This window comes from Micrasema longulum, unplaced genomic scaffold (genome assembly GCF_059751315.1).
Source record: "Micrasema longulum isolate JH-2025_06_02 unplaced genomic scaffold, ASM5975131v1 h1tg000148l, whole genome shotgun sequence".
NCBI lineage: Eukaryota > Metazoa > Arthropoda > Insecta > Trichoptera > Brachycentridae > Micrasema > Micrasema longulum.
In genome coordinates this window covers 439,674-457,981 of record NW_028277354.1, presented here as the reverse complement: position 1 = coordinate 457,981, position 18,308 = coordinate 439,674, and positions in this window count along the sequence as shown.

The window sequence follows — 18,308 nt, the reverse complement described above, 5'->3', positions numbered from 1 at the left end:
TTTGAAGATAATAAATCGAGGGTTTAATGACAGAATGCATTTAAATATTAAAACAAGTTTCGAGATAATCGCATTAAGAGCCTTTTTATTTTTTCCACGCACTATTTCTCCCACAACGTTCTTTTTTTATTCTTTTAAAGATACATACAAGATAAAGCTGGTATAGTGTTGCTAGACCCGTCACCGTTTTTTATTGTTCACAGTAAACTCTTATTCTTTTCATAATTTAACTTCCCTAACTAAACTTTAAAAAAAATTTATCGATAGTCCTTATCTTCTAAATAGTATTTCGATAAATTTTACCGTTTAACCTTCTCGAAATTTTATTTTTTTTATAATCCATAGCCCAAAAAAATATCCTCGAAACTCAATATCTATTGTAACTGATCTAAATAAATTTACCTTGTCCCTATTTAGATATAATTGATACTAAATGATCTGACTACAAAATAAATTTTTAAAATACTCAAAAATAAAACATTTGCCAGTGTGTAATTAATTCATTTAATATGTTTATGTTATTATCGTTAGCAAATTTCAAATTGGTCGACATTATTTTAATAATCCCTCTAGGCCACTTTTTTTCCTTATCCCGATCCGCGTTACGGTGCTTTTTTTTTCTTTTCCTATTTGGTATTTTATGTTTTACCTTTTATTGTGTAACATTTCCTATCATTATATTTCTGAAATTTTTTAATTATATGTATGTACCAACTACTTCTATACTTTACTATTTTTTTATTGTAACTGTTTTTCCTAATAAAATTAAAATACAGTGTGTTAAAAGCAGTAATTAAATTAAAAGGCTGGTTTTTAATTACTATTAGAAGAAGACAAATTTTTTTTTAGCTTGAGTTGTAATTATATATAATATATATTATTATAATTAGAAAACATATAAAAAACAATAAAAGGCGTACAGAAAAATGACGCAATAATAAATAACGATAGGTGAGCAACGGTTTTGAATGTTGCAACGAATTTGAATCGAAAAAACTTCCCAGGGAGGAGATCTAGGGTGTCTGCAAGTATTTGGACATACTTAAAACACTGTTGAACTAACTGGTATAAAATAAGTGTAAAAATTGTAAAAAAAATTCAGGCGTTGCCTAGTAGCAGAATTGGTTCAGCCGGATGAATCTTACCCACATGATAATGGTTCTAGCTCTTTAACTTCCCAAAAGTCAATAGATAAAAGATCTGAGGAAGTGTGGATATTTAAACATGGGTAGAATGGTGAATGTTACACAGTATAAAGTGGTCACTTAAACCAGACAACAACAGGTCATTAGGCCCGTAAATACTTAAGCTTCCAAATTCCCTTCTCAAAAATATTTTTTCTCTTTATTGCAATAAATTCAGACCAACCGTGTTATCACTCCTGAAATGAGATGACACACTTACCATACCTTTTGTTCATTAAAATAGATTCTAAGATTGTTAAGGTTAAGTTAATTCATTGTATTATAAATCATTAACGCCAATCTTTTAGAGTTTCCATAAGCCAGTTGAACTTAAATGGAAAAAAAAACAATAATAATATGGATTACAGAAATTTCGGCTTTATTATACGCACCGCTCAACCATTCAAAACAACCGCATCCCTCAAAATCTTATATAAAACATACGTTCACAGCCATCTTGAGTTTACATCTGTTGTTTGGAATTCTTGATATAAAATTTATATATCACAACTAAATAAAATACAGAAAAGATTCCTTAAACTTCTGGATCGTAAATCTCTTCCATATTTTGAATTGTATGAAGACTCTTCTTCCTTTCATATTTTCACTTCCCTTACTAAACGTAGAAGCATCTTTGATCTGTCTTCTCTCTTCAAAATTTCCAACAATTTTATCGATAGTCCATATCTCTTGGAGCGTATTTCAATCAATCGTCTCGTAAAGTCAACACGACAAGTTCATTTTTTTTAATATTTAATTGCCCAAAAAAAATATGTTCAAAACTCGTTTAATTATCGTAGCTGTCCCAAATTTAATTTACTTTGTCCCCATTTAGATATTTTTATTACAAAATTTTGTGACTTCAAAAAAAACTGTTTGAAACACTGTAAAATGAAACATTTGTCAGTGGGTAATAAGTTTATGTTCCTTTAAATTATGTTTATTTTATTATAATATCAACATTTTGAATTGGTCAACTATATTATGAAAATCCCTCTCCTCCACTCCTCCACTCTATTTTCTCACCCCTTAACCTTCTTAGGAGCTCTTTTTTTTCTTTTCTCATGTCTTATATAATATATTATTTTTCTCTATTTTTCTCTCTTTATAATATATTATTATATTTGTGAAAAACTTTAACTGGATGAATGTACTATTTTTTTTTGTATTCTTATAGAACCACTGTTGTTTTTCCTTAATAAATTAAAATAAAAATATCTTTTGCGTTGTACTTGTACATCTAACAGTACTGGCTGCTCACGAGAGAGAGAAATTTTATAAATCAAAAAGTGTACGTAAGTAAACATGTTTTTTTTATACGGAAACTAGTGAACATTTATATCTCCAAGCCCTGAATACGTATCGTAGCAAAAACGTTTAATATTTAAAATGGAAATCTAGCTTAGGTTACCTTTGTTCCGCAAGTAAGATTCAAATATTATTTTGTAGCCATGTTTCAGATTTATTTGCCAACCCTTTGTTGGACCAAAGTGAGAATTTAATGTTTCCTCAGCTCTTGCGAAGCACTCGTAAAATATAACCTAGAACAAGCGAGGTACCTACGCATAGGTGGGTCTTAGCTTACAAGGAAAATGAAATTTGTACATGTTTATAGTTAGTTTCCAAGGACAACGTCTGTATATTTGTACAAGTGGCAATTGTGGTAATACTATATTATTTTAAATGCCTTTTATCTTAATTTCCTTACGTATTTTTTCCTTGGGAAAGGCGAAATAATTAATACTTCATGCAAGTAATAATTTCTAGTAAGATCAGAATAATTATGTGATTTTTTACTATTGTGTAATTTTCTTCTAAATTCATGCCTCTTGGCCTTTTGAGGTACAGAAACAAAATAAATAATATTATTCCAAAAACAAAAAGGCAGAAAAACCATTGAGCTGTCAAATTATTTAGATTAAGTTCCAATAGTTTTTTTCTGGATTAATTTATGTATTTGGTGTTAAAATAAGGTTGACATATTACAACAGGGATGAAGAACATTTAAGAGAAGGTAATAAAGAAGTCTTGATATCTACAGGACTTATGACCTGTCATTGGCTGGTTTAAGTGACCACTTTACGCACTGTGTAACATTTAACATTCTGCCCATATTTGAACATATATATTCCTTCAATTCTTTCATGTGTTGATGTTTTTGAAGTTAACGAGCTGAAACCTTTATTTGTTGGTAACTCCACCTGGTCCATGAAGAAGGATAAAAATCGAAAAATAAAAATTTCAGGCTTTGCTTAGTATCTAAGTCATATAATTTTACCACAGGTGAAAGGATTGAAGGCAGCGCAGACCAATTGCAGCGTATCTTGATTATTTTTGTTATTTAAAGGTAAAATAATCAGTCCCACGCTTCAGGTACCAGTCCAGGGACTATGAAATATTTTTGGCGTACAAACGCCCTTTTAAATAAACATTTTTTATCAACCATGTCGGGAATCTAACCCGAAACGTCTTGCATGGTAGGTAAACGTGCTACACCACGAGGCTGACAAATTTTACAACCAATTAGTAAATAATTAATAGCATTCAACAATGTTTTTAGTATGTCCAAATGTTTGCAGGCAGGCTGGATTTCCTCTCTCTCTCTTTTTAGATCAAAATAACTCTTAAGGGAAGAGATCCAGCCTGTCTGCAAACATTTATACATACTAAAAACATTGTGGAATTACTGAAATTTATATTTATTTATATATTTTTTTAAATAAATCTACATTTTTGTTAATTTTATTTTTCTATTACTATTTTGTATATTGTTTTGATTATTTTGCTTTTTTTTTTTAATACCTGTATATTGTTTTAATATGTTAATAAATATTTTTGATTTTTGATTTATATATCGAAGAGTCCCGACTCAACACGGAATTTTCTAACAAGTCGGGACATAAAAAAACATATAATGGTGTCTATGTAAAATTGTGTATTTTGTGTATTAAATAAACTTTGTTTTCTGGCGTAACCCAGTCAGTGAATTAGTTTAGCTGGATGAATCTTACCCGCGTGAGTTTTAGCTATTTTACTTCACAAAAGTCAACAGATAGAATAGTTAATAACAGGGGAAATGTGAATATTGAAACAAAGGCAGAATAGCGAACGTTATGCAGTATATAAAATGGCCACTTATACCAGCCAATAACGAGTCGTAAGCCCTGTAAATGCCTTGATTTCTATATTCACTTCTTAAAAATATTTTTCCTCTCTGTTCTTCACCGTACACTGCGCAAATATCGCGAGCAACTTCGATAGATGGAGGTGTCAAAAATGCTCACTATCGTCTAATTGACTTTTAATTTTGAAGACTTGTAATCAACTTAAATAATATCTGGATCGTAAAAACATACAATATCTTTGAGAAAAGAAAATTTTCTTAAGAATAACGTGTATTTTTTTCCATTTTGTGTTACTTTCGGTGCCCATTTTTTAATTTAGAAAAAAGTCACACAGCTTATGTTAAACACCTATAGCAAATATGTAAAAATGTACGAAAGAAAAAAATGCATTTTTTTTTTATATGATTAATTCGATCCGTTATAAAAATATTTAAGTAAATAATATTTCACACTCGTAAATATTGTCGTGGACTCCGGATCAGGAATACTTCATTGTTCCAGGACTTGCACTTGCAACGTAAGACTAATTTATTTATTTATTTACACTCTTTATCAAAAAACAATTCCATTATCTTCATCATCATCATATTCATTCCTATTTTGGCACTCAGTGGTGCATAAGCCACTGCATAGGTAAACCAATTGCGGCGTAATTCAATCATCTGTTTAAGTACCCTTTAGGTTATCTAATTTTTATTTCATTCAGGAAAACAAATAGTACAGTTAACAAAATTAAACTATATTAACTAAATTCTAATGGACCACTAAAGTTTCTTTATTATATTACATGCTAAGGTAATCAATTAACCATATTTATTATCTTTTGATAATTGCACGAATAATATAATAAGTGATAAAATCCAATACTAAAAGTAATTTAAAAATAAAATTAAAAAGATATATAAGTAATTACAGGAAGAAAACAGAATTTAAAGTAACGCAATAACAACAGGTAAAAAAGTTTTATTAAAAGTTATCAAAATTAACATTAGTGAAAATTTATTGAAAATAGAAAGAAAAATTTAGTAGAAGTAACTTAAAAACAAGAATTAAAATAAATAAGAACAAAAATTTCGTGTTAAAAAAAGTATCAAGATAGGTTACGGTTGTTATGTCAATGCAGTGCTCTATGTACTATTAGGGGTGTGAAGAGAATATAACAATGAGAATATCATGTTAACAATATTTCTGTACGATTCAAAGCGAAAAACTGTTTGAAAATATGTTTGATAAAAATCTCGTCCGAAGAAAAATTTTCTGTTGGCGCTAAAATCTTTCGCGTTTTATTGTTTTTCTTAAAACGGGTTTAAAATAAATCCAACAGGGGAAATTAGGGAGTTTTTCCACCGCGTTCTTTACTCCCCTCTCATTTTCTTGTTTTTGATATTAGTCATTTTGAATGTGTGGTAGATTTATGGGCTGACTCTCTCGCGAGATTTGTAATAATTCAACTTGTTTTGGACGAGAGCTGATAGAAAGGGCGTAGTTAGAGAGGAAAAAACGTATAACTTCCATGTAACTCCGTTCCCTGGTGGGAGACGAGAAAAAATACTTATACGCGGTGTCGTGAAATTGCTAGACGCGTGAAATGAAAATTTATTGAGCACAGCCCTGTGTGAAATTTACTGAACTAATCTACAAAAAAGTGATTAGTTTTTTTTTCAAAATCCTTTAATCTAAAATAAAAATATTTTTTTAAAGAAAAGTTAAATGAATCATGAAGTTCTGTTTTACAAAACTTTATTAATCATAATATAAGTGCAATTTTGATGTTCTTGAAAAAGTGCCAATATGTTTAAAAATGAATCCTAAAGTTTTTACTTTTTACTAAGAAAAATGAAAATAAACATAAAGTTTGAACCAATTGTTTGTGTTCAAGCGCATGAAGAATACAGTTATGTGTGTAAAATAGAACCATAATTCTGGAATAGTGCATTTAACTGAATAAACATTCTTAAAGAAACAAATCGAGTGGAGAAAGATGCGCCTTGTAGTATTGTAGTTAGCGTGTTCATCTAACATAATTTATGTCCCGGGGTCGATTTCTGTGAAAGTCAACATGACATATATGTTTCAAAGGTAGTTTTACACTGCAATATTTCCTTTTTCTGGAATGGCAAGACTTAAAAAAATCATTTGTAGAAGTCCATATTTATACTTTTGATATAAAAATCAAACAGTGAGATGCCTTTGATTTGAATAATACACTGATTTGCCTTTGATTTGAATCAAACCCTGACATTTGTTTGAAAATGCCCTAACAAGGCAAAACAATTTAACGTAGCAATGCAGAAAGCAGCTGGTCATAGAAAAGTGAAACTGAGATAATGGCACGAGAAGAGTGAATAATCAAATTTGCACAACAGTTAGAATGTTTTTGACTTTGACAAATGATTAACAATGAATAAATTCGTTTTTTTTAAGTATTACAAACGAGAATTCAACTATGTATTAATAGTAAATACATTTTAAGGTATCGTAAGATTTATCTATTCCTGTGAGTTTTTTCTGCAAATTGTGAAATTCCGTTTTTGTGATCGGCACTATTTTCAGAAGGTGACTTTTACAGTTTTTTCAATGTCAGTTGTCGGGTTGTTTTAAGCAAAACATAAAATTGACCTTACTGCACCCGATAACACAAATATCTTCTTTTTTTTTAATGTGCTTTATGCATAACTGCATTCAATTGCCACATATATTTTATTTTGTATTTCACTTTAATGAGGCCAAAATAAAAATGATTATAGCCTCTCACACCTTAGGCATAATTATCAGCACTCTCACAGCGGAAAATTATAATTTAGAGGTGATCCACCAGTTTACATACCCGGGATCCAAAATTACTAGTGACCACAATACACAAACAGAAATCTGGAGGAGAATAATTATTGAACCACACGTTAACTACTGTAGTAGCATTTTATTTTTATCAAACAAAGAAAACATAGATAAACTAACTGTATTACAAAATAAAGCCTTTAGAATCATTTTGAAAAAAAACAGATTTACGAGGGTAAAATCGATGGTAAATAAAATGAAATTATTAACATATAAACAAAGAATATTTTACAATACAATGATATTTGTTCATAAAATTATAAACTCTAATAAAAAAACAGAATTTAGGAAAAAAATTGATCGGAACCAGCATGAACACGATCACAATACTAGAGAAAAGAACAAAATTAGACTTCCATTTAGGAAAAAGGCAAAGTCACAAAATTCAATTTTATTTAAAGCAATTAAAAAGCATAACGAAATGGAAAAAAATATTTATGAAGAAAAAAACATATCAAAATTTAAAATAATGGTCAAGACATATGTGATAAACAATTTATAAATTAAATATATTTTCAATAATATTATTAGAACACACATAACAATATGTATGATATGTGTGCCCTACTTTAAGATTTAAATAAAATAAAATAATAATTGCAAACCGTTTCTATTATCCGCTCCAGAAACAATTACGGTTCAAGTTGATACAAAGAATCACTAAGATAATATCGTACAAAATACTGATCAAACCAATCTCGTTATATGTCTCCAAAACCTAGGTTATGACAACAAATATTAAGGAAACCATTACAGCGATAAAGAGAAGGATCTTCAAAATTGTCTATGGGCCTGTGAGAGAAAACAACTGGAGTGACTGATGTGATCAGCTCAATTAAAGAGGGGCGCTTGAGGTGGGCTGGCCATATAATTAGAATAGCCGATAAAAACTTCATAAAACGCCTTACTTTTTTCATGATACAATCACGATAAAAACCAAGGAGGCCCAAACGCGATGGATGGAGGGCATCAGCACGAATACGTCAACGTTGGAAGTAGGGAGCTGAAGGTGAAGGGCAAAAGAATGACAAGAGTGGAGAAAACTTTTGGATACAGCCAATGCCCACCCAGTGCTGTCGAGATTATAATGATGATGATGACGTTTGTTCTTCATCATCATCGTCATTTCCTTTGTGCACATAATGGTGCATGGGGCACTGCATTAGTTTACCAAATGCAGCGTATTTTCATCGTTTGTGTTACATGAAGGTTATATCATTAGTCTTACTCTTCAGGTACCAGTCCAGATCTTTGAAATATTATTGTGTGAAAACCACATTTCAAAAAAATATTTTTTATCAACCATATCAGGGATCGAAATTGAGCCTCTTGCATGATAAGCTAACGCGCTGACCATTACACCACGAAGCCACGTTTGTACTTACCTGTGTTATTTTTGTAAACGCCCCTTGGGCATATTGTGATATTAAATAAATAAATAAAAATAAATTATTAGCCATTAGTTGCGCGCCAACGTGCACGACGTGTATCTATAAGCTCGCAGAGGGCGGTTAATTTTTGATGCGGAATATTCAAATAGCCATTCGCTCTCTGGGGGTGTTATCATTTTATAGTTTCGTATCCTCGCGGCACCCATTCGGCGCGATAGCGGAGTCTGCTTTAAATGTACGCGAACCGCCAAATATTTGGGGCAATTACTTTTAGCGGGGCGAGAAACACGGCGGGTTGGCAAAGTGGACCGCTTTTACTGAATACGGCTTGCGAACATTTGACGAACTACAAGAATTATGCTTGTGAGAATAAGATAGTAAAAATTCATGTACTGAGGTACTTTTGTATTTATTTCTTAGGGTTAATACAACTACACTGGCTACGTTTTCCACAGAGGGTCGAATACAAACTCTGTTGGCTTATGTATAAGTCACTGCACAACTCGGCTCCGGAATATCTAAGGGAACTATGCATTCCAGATGAACTAGCTGACAGGCGTCTCACGCTTAGATCAGCTACGTCTACGGCGAGAGGAAAAGTTATTATACCTCTACGCAAACAGCGCACTAAATTTGGTGAGCGCGCATTTGCGGTCGCAGGCCCTATGGCATGGAATGCTCTCCCAGCAGAGGTGCGAGGCTGTGAAAGTGAAGTGATGTTTCGGAAAAAACTTAAAACCCACTTGTTCTCTAAATCATTTGAATAAATCCGTAGCACGTGACAACAAAATAAATTATTTTAATCAAATTACAAATTTAAAGCTTCAATTAAATTAACTTAACAGTAGAATCACCATGTAAAGCGCCCTTGAGGTATTTTATTACGAAAATGGCGCTATATAAGTTATCCACAATAAATAAATAAATTAATAATAATAAGTCAGAATAGAGGTGGCGCGAGACTGTTTTTTCAGGATGCGTGACCTTCTTTGCAGTAGAGATTTAATTTAGACCTCCGAATGCGCATTACTCGATGTTACGTCTTCTCAGTACTCTTTTACGGCGTCAGAACGTGAACACTTACCCAAAACACTTCAAAAAAGATCAAAACCTTTGAAATGTGGTGCTAGAGGAGGAAATTAAAAATCTCCTGGGTGGATAGAGTCTGAAACGACGATGTTCTCCGACGGATGGAAAAAGATAAAGAGGTACTGAAGACCATAAAGAAAAGAAAACTTGAGTACTTTGGGCATGTGATGAGAGGTGAAAAATATAAAAATTCACAAGTGATTCTTCAGGGAAAGATTGAAAGGAGACGCAGTGAAGGTAGAAGGCGCATCTCTTGGCATAAGAACTTGCACGACTGATTCCATTGCAGCACTCAGTCCTTGTTCAAGGCAGCTGCCAATAAAGTAAGAATCGCAATGATGATTTCCAACCTCCATCGGGGAGAGGAACCATAAGAAGAAGAAGAATAATAATAATAAATGTTTAAAATGACCGCCAAGTTGTGTAGTGGCCAGCGCAAAGGTCTCGGGTTTGATTCCCGACATGAAATATTAATGACTTATCACTGTATTATTTATTTATTTTGTATGCCGACGACATTGGACTATTCAATAAAAATTAAACAGACGTATTAACAAACAATAACATAAACGAAGATCTTACTATGTTGACTAAATGGACAAACACAAACTTACTTACACTTAATGAAAAAAAAAAGGAATATTATCCATTTTGAATCCAGAAAAAAATGACAAAAAGTAGATGCTTACATAAGTAATGAACGACTTACTGAAATTGAACATGTTAAATACTTAGGACTAACAAAAGACAGACAATTGACATGGACAATTCATATCAACAATTTAATTAGCAAAGTGGCGACATTATCGAGGCTTTTTATTAAAATCAAAAACTTTGTTCTAATAAAGGAAAAATTTCAATGTATGAAGCCTATGTAAAAAATAAAATTTGTTAAATGCAACTACTATGGGGAACATGAAATCAAAATCATATAAACAGACTACAAAGACAGCAAATTAAAATATTAAAGTTAATATATGACCTACCCTATCTAACAGCAAGTAAAGAACTTTAAAAAAAAACTAAACAATTAAATGTAACTGAACTCTTTCAACTGGAATCCTTAAAATGTATTCATAAATCAGCCATTGATGTAATTGTAGACGAAGAATTAAAACTTGAAAAAAAAATGTAGTAAACATAAACACAATACGAGAATATCAGAAAAAATATCATATACAACCTTTTTAAACAATAAAAGGACAATCGAGACTAATAAACCATGGACTGAAATTATACAATAAACTACCAGACAAAACTAAACAAAAGACTCAGACAACCCTTACAAAAAATGTTTAAAATATTATAATTAACAGTAGAATGTGAATTTTAAAAGTAAAAATATTTTATTAAATTTATGTATCCCGTAAGGGTTTACCAATAAAATTGAAAAATAAAAAAATATTTATTTGAATGGGTGTTTTTACGAAAAAATATTTTATAGTCCTTAGACTGGCACCTGAAACATAAGACTGATCATCTTACCTTCATTAACAAAAATTAGGATGAATAATTACAATTATGATAAAAAATTATTCCCGAAAGGTATGTATGTCTAACACATCATCATCATTCCCATTCCGCACCTAATGGTGCATAGGGCACTATACTAATCGTAGCGAATCCTGATCATTTTTGTAAATGAAGGTAAGATGATAAGTCTTACGTTTCAGGGACCATGAAATATTCTAGTTAAAAACACCCTTTTACATAGATACTTAATGTCAACCATGTCGTGAATCGAACCCGAGACCTCTTGCTTGGTAGACAAATGTGCTGACCACTACACCACGACCCGACATATTTTTAGTTTTTTCAAATTTTTGCAGGCATGGACATAAGGTAAGTCGCAGCAGATCACGAGCACTGTAGAAGCTTAGACTTCTACATTGTCTTCTCTAAAATGTTTTCTGTTGTATGTTAATATTATCAGTTTCCTGATGGTTGAATCCAGTACGTGTCTACAAAAATTATGACAAACTTTGTTAATCCACCTGGTCCAAAAAGTATAAATATTGAAAAATATTTTCAAGCGTTGTCTAGTATGTAGGTGAAATAATTTAATCAGATGAATCTCACCCGCATTAATAAAGCTTTAAGCTTTTAAACTTCACGATCATCAACAAGTGGAACAGTTGAAGAAATATAGATGTTAAATTATTGGCAGAATGGTGAATGTTACACAGTATATAAATTGGCCACTTCAACCAGCTAACGATGGGATATAAGTACTGTAGATGCTTACACTTCTGTATTCCCTTCTCCAAAATGTTCTTCATGTCTGTTGTAATATGATAATAATATCCTACTTTGCTTTTCTTATTGTTGCCTTCTAAAATTTTATACAAAATTTCTAATTTAATAAATTTTTATTGCCTCCTTTAAAGTTGTATTTGTCTTACGTTGTATTCAAATTTAGGTGATGATATGCATTTTTTCATACTCTACATACTACGAGTATGTTATATGTTTTGTCCATCATTATTTCTAAACCCAACACTTCTCTTAAATAATTCGAGTATGATATTTTATATTCAAATGAACAAAATTTTGGTTTGCCCAAATATTTGTAGACATATAATAGACTTCAACTCCTTGGAAGTTATAAACATCGACACATTTTGCATTTAACAAATAATTCTTAAACCCTGTTTTCGCTCTCTAAATAAAAAAATCATATGTTTACTGGCTGGAAAAAACACAGCAAGCTGGCAAAATACACATTTTTTATGAAAAACGACCAGTATAAGCTTTTTATTTCAATTATGAATAACGTTAAAAAAGTGTATTAAATATTTTAATGGATTTTTATGATTCTTACTATATAACTATCAATAAAATACAAGTTTTCATTCATATTTTTTACTTTAAAAATTCGGCACATGCAAAACGGCTCTCAGTTGGTGTAACGTCACTATTACGTCACACGCCGTGCTTGCTGAGTGTGCTTCCGACAAACATTTCGTACAAGCACAGCGCATATATATATATATATATATAAATATATAAATATAAAGCATTGGACGATTTAAAAAATACCTTACGACCAAAGAAACTAACTCATGCGGCAAAGCGGTTTTCAAAAGTATAATCTTTAACATCAAGAAAAATCCAGGTGGAAACCATCACGAGACCACGCGAATGCTACCGGTGTTAAAGTCTATTCATCTTTAGTTCGAAAAATGTTGATGAAATTGGGTTGTAAAAATGTGTGTTTCAGAGGAATGCCATTGGTGTAATGGAAATAAAGTGATTGATTTTTTTTATGTAAACTGTGGGCAGTCGAAAAATGAAATCAATTATTGTGGACAGATCGAACTAAGTCAAGATTTGAAATTTTCGGTTCTAATCGGGAAATATCACAAACTACAATTTCCGATAAAAATATATGAAATGGATTTGAGAAAATTTTTTTTTTTTCAAAATCAATATGGATATTATGGAAAAATGTTTAAATATGTAAAAAATAAATTTAATAAAAATATGTTAGTAGGAAAACGCGACGTGTTTGGCCTTGGTTGCTGTGACGTCAAGATTCATGAAATTGTTCTAAACAAATTTCAATGGCAGGAACAAATAAACGTGAATTGTGACGTGTTAGGGGCGTGGCCAATGGAATGACCGTTTTAGCGAAAATTCAAAATTACAAATTTAAAAGTATTTTTTATGCTGCTAATAATTAGCAAAAAAGTATTTTTTTTACTGAGCAGTATTTTAAAGACCTTTATTTATTTTTAAATGTATAGAAAAAAGTGATATTTCCCTATTTTCATCAATTCATGAGCAGAAGACCTTGGGAATAATGTTTGGCACCTACGGTCAAACACCAAAGTGGTTCTGTAATGTTAAAATAATCTTTTTCTGGATCTTGCGTTGGTATTCGTGTAAAAATCCGACAAAATATAAATGCTTCGGGGCATTTGAATTTTCTAGAGAATAATGCTATCTCCTCCGGAAAAAAAAACTTGTTGGCAAAAATTTGGTTCTGCAACAGGATTATGATCCAAATTATACAGCCAGATAAGTTAAAACTTTTTTGACCCGCAAAAATGATGCAGGGGAAATTCATTTATTCGATTGGCCATCTCAGAGTGCAGACGTAAATCTATTAGAATATTTGTGGTAAAATCTGGAAATAAAAAATCTGAGAGGTATCGACAAAATGAAGAAGACTTGTAGATGGTACTACTTTCATAACATACATATATGTATATCAACAAATTACAACAGGGATGGAGAACATAAAAAAAACGAAAATCGAAGTTTAAGCATTTACAGGGCTTATGAACTGTCATTGGTTGGTTGATTTTAACGTCCATATTTCTAAGATTTTTCCATCTGTTGATTTCAGTAAAGTAAAAGTTGTTTTCAGACTTTGCCCAGTAAGTGAAATAATTCAATAAGATGAATCGCTTCAAAACAATAAATGTTTCAGCTCTTTAACTTCACTAAAATCAACAGATGGAAGAATTGAAAAAATATGGATGTTCGGACATAAGCAAAATAGTGAACGTTACAAAATGTGTAAAGTGGTCACTGACCCTGTAAATGCCAAGACTTCCATATTTCCTTATCTAAAATTTCTCCATCTCTGGGGATCTCACATAGGAAAGATTCCGTAGGGGTGAAATCCAGTATTTTTCCCACAAAAATTTGGACAAACTCAAAAAATATATTTTTTCAAAAGAAAGGTTTATACATTCTTAGGCACAAGATTTCCCACTGAGGAATATATTAAAACCAAATTATGTTTTTTTTATCAATGAACTACTTAATAAAATAAATTACTATAAATAACAATTTATCAAATATTGTTGATAAATCTACCTGGTCCATGAAGAAGTATAGAAATTTAAAAAAAAATGTAAATCAGGCGTTGCCTAATAAGTATGTAGGTGATATAATTTAATTAGATGAATAGCCCTCACATAAATAAAAGTTTCACCACTTTATTTTCACAAACACCAACAGATAAAAGGATAGAAGGAATAAAAAAATAAAAAAATATTTTTACAACTAAGCATGTTTTTCATTCTTTATTTTGATTCTTAACTTTAAATTAGTTTTACAAATTTTCTTGATTTTTTTACTTTAATTTACATTTTTAAACAACTTCTATTTATGTTTATTTTACTTCTCTATTTTGTACTTTAATTAATAACCTTACATGTAATTATTATATCATCTGGAAACTTTACTGGTCCATTAGAGTTAAGTCTAATTGTGTAAAATATAAAACTATGTAACTGTACTGTATATTTCCTAAATATGGGAAAAAAAAAAAAAAAAAAAAGATATTCAAATATGGGCAGACTGGTGAATGTTACAGAGAGTATAAAGTGGCCACTTATACCAGCCAATGACAGGTCATAAGCCCCGTAGATGTCTAGACTTATATATTGCCTCTTTCAAATGTTCTTCATCTCTGTTGTAATATGTTAGAAAAAAAAATACGTATAAAATTGAAAAAACGTTTATAGTTTTCAATAGATCTGAAAAATTTGGCTCTCTGCAATATCTTTTCTTGTTTTGATAATTTTTTCCTGCTACCAAATAAATTCTTTTTTATGTCGGTTTTTATAAGTTCAGCCACAACGTAATATACTCATGTTACATTTGGTATTTTAAATTCAATTTGAAATAAACATCAACGTTCTTACGTAGTACGTACATATATGTCGATAAGTCCAAGCGCCGTTTATATCTTGGACCGTTGGCTAGTCTACCGGGACGTGTGCACAGTATTCCTATTAGCCCTGTTTATCCCCCTTTGCAGAGCAAACATGGTGAACCAGCGCAAGGAAACTCTTCCCACATATCACTCCTATTGCTCCATATTGGCCGTTCTGATCTTCAGGACCTCGGGCCGGTCACGTCTGACTTGAGGCTAGCGTGAACAAACTATCCCGAATAGAGACGAGAGATGAACACATATTATTCTGTAGGCTACTAACTGGAAGATAATATTATGGTTATGTGCGCGGGACTGACATATAAAACATTTACGAACTTGGAATGCAGGAACTGAAATAATATCATTAAATAATATGACGAGTTACCTAGATTTTATTTTACTTTTGTGTGGCTGATATAATATTATCACGCAGAACTTGTCTAAATTCGATTTAAATAAGTCTAATAATCAAAAAATCTATTTCATCAAAGTTTTGTGCAATGTATTTGAGGCTGGGCTAAAAAATCATGTTATATATTTAAATAACAAAGTATCCGATAAACATCGCGATACCTTCTAAATAAATAAGTATTGTTAATAAATTCAATAATATTTATATCCGATATAAACATCAATAATGTTTTATATTTTATGTAAATATTATTATACTCAGGAGAAAGTTACATTAAAAATACATGTATTTTTAAATTTACATTTTTTTTTATTTACAGTTTTTTCGTTAACATTGAGTATATTTTTTACTACACAACATATTACTTTATTTATAAAAACAAAAATATTCCACAAAGCATGGCCTGTGCTTATAATCTATATATATAAATGACAATGTTCGTTTGAGTGTCCTCGATGCTCCGAATAACTACTGGGCCGATTTACGTGCAGTTTTCAGCAAAATGTAGATCTTTCCCACAAACGTGTTTATAGTTATTAAAATCTTCAATTTATTAATTAGAAAAAAAGTAAGGGGGTAAATTTTTATAATCCATCACCAGGGTTACATTCAACGAGAATACACAAATAAAATAATTGTGAGAATTTTATTTTTTAGGGCAATTTTTATTTTATTTTAATGTTTACAAACAATATTCGTTTTTAATAGATCCCAATCAGTTGGCTTCCTTAAATTCCTTCAACTTCTACCTGTTTATTTCTTTTTACAGGATTTTTTGAAATATTTAAAAAATATCAATTAACATTTGATACATTTCTAAAAATTGCATAACTGAATAGAGTGCACCCCTGTTGACAAGTAGAGCAGAGTTTGACATTTGCAAAACGAGTTTTATATTTGCAAATGAATGAGGTGAGGAAAATGAGACAACGAAACGCCAATTTTGTCTATTCTAACAAAAGGTCTGACATGCAGTTGTTTTTTAAACTATCTTCGATTACCTTTTTGTCGAAATTCTCAGTCCTGACAATTTATGTAAACCAAAACAAAAAAATATCATGTATACGGATATATCTAATTCGGAGTAAATACAATAGTTGATCATAAATTTTCGATTGTGTTAATTTAATCAATATACTAGTATGTACTCTAATCTAGCAATAGCAAAGCATTGCCGGGTCCAGCTCGTTTGTATATAAAAAAAACATAAAATTAATATTGAAAGTTATTTTCAGTTTTTTTTTCAAATACGAGTAAGTGGAAAATAAGAAATAGAAAACATTAAAAATTGATGTGGAATAAAAAATTATTGGAAAAAAAAATTTAATTAAATAAGGAAAAAAATATGAACGCAAAGAACAAGTTTATCTGGAAAAAAAAAATTATTATTTATATTTTCGACCCAGCTTATAAATGAATCATTTTAAATTTATGACAAACAGAGAAAAATATTATAGTTAAAAAAAAGGTACCCATAAATCCATATTTCATCGTGTTCATAATTATTAACTGAATTCGCAAATGATATTTTAGTAATGTACATAATATAAATTTTCAATGGACTGATCTTAACTAAATTTATTAAAAAATAATGTAAATGAACAGAACTTAACTGAATTTAACGTATTTTGACAAAACCACCCAGACAATCATAACAGTATAGTGAATTTCTGTGCGTAGGGTTGGGATAACAAAATCACGCATAAAATTTTCGCATATTCCTATATCTTCTTATTCGTCGATAAAATATCGATTGCCTGGAATCAAAAGAAGCCGGCCATAAAAAAATGTATTATACCCCAAGAGATTTTGTTTGATTTAGCGCCAGGAAAATATGTATTTTTATTAGATATCTGGCTCCCTTCAAGTTTATATCCGTAATTTTGTATATGTTTGCATTCGACATACTTTTCATTTGATTTACGAATTTTCGTTTTCTGTTTACCGATTTCTTATTTATGAAATAGTATAAAGCGTCGTAAATGAAGAGCACGCAGTAAATAAAATTATTATCAACCCCTTTTCCGCACCCAGGTGCTAGTGCACTGCGTTGGTTGAAAAAATGCTGCGTTGTTCGATCATCTGTTGCATAAAAGTAAGGTGATCAGTCTTACGCTTCAGAGGATAGTACAGGAACGATGAAATATTTCATTAATAATTATTTCCATACGGTACTGCATGAGAGTGTTTTTACTCAAGCGAATTGCCACTGTGATAAATCTGAGAGTAATGTTTGAAACTAAATTCAAATTTTATACTTACATAGAAGTTGTCTATGAAAATAGGATAATAGGCAAAATATTGGGATTTGTTCTCAGAAGGAAGGCGAAGGTGTTCTTAAATACACGTGATCTTAGGCTTTTTTGTACAACACAATGTCTTGTAGAGCCAAAAAAAATAAATTCAATGACAAATAACATTTAACTGCTCATTTTTAAATTTGAAAAAAGACACAATTTATGTTAACACCCAATGAAACCTATGATTCCCACAATAAATTTTAATTTCCTTAATGTTCACTTGACAATTGAAAACAAAGTAGGAATATCTATGCCCAGCCGCCCGCCCAGCCATGCCCGTGTGATTTATAATGTT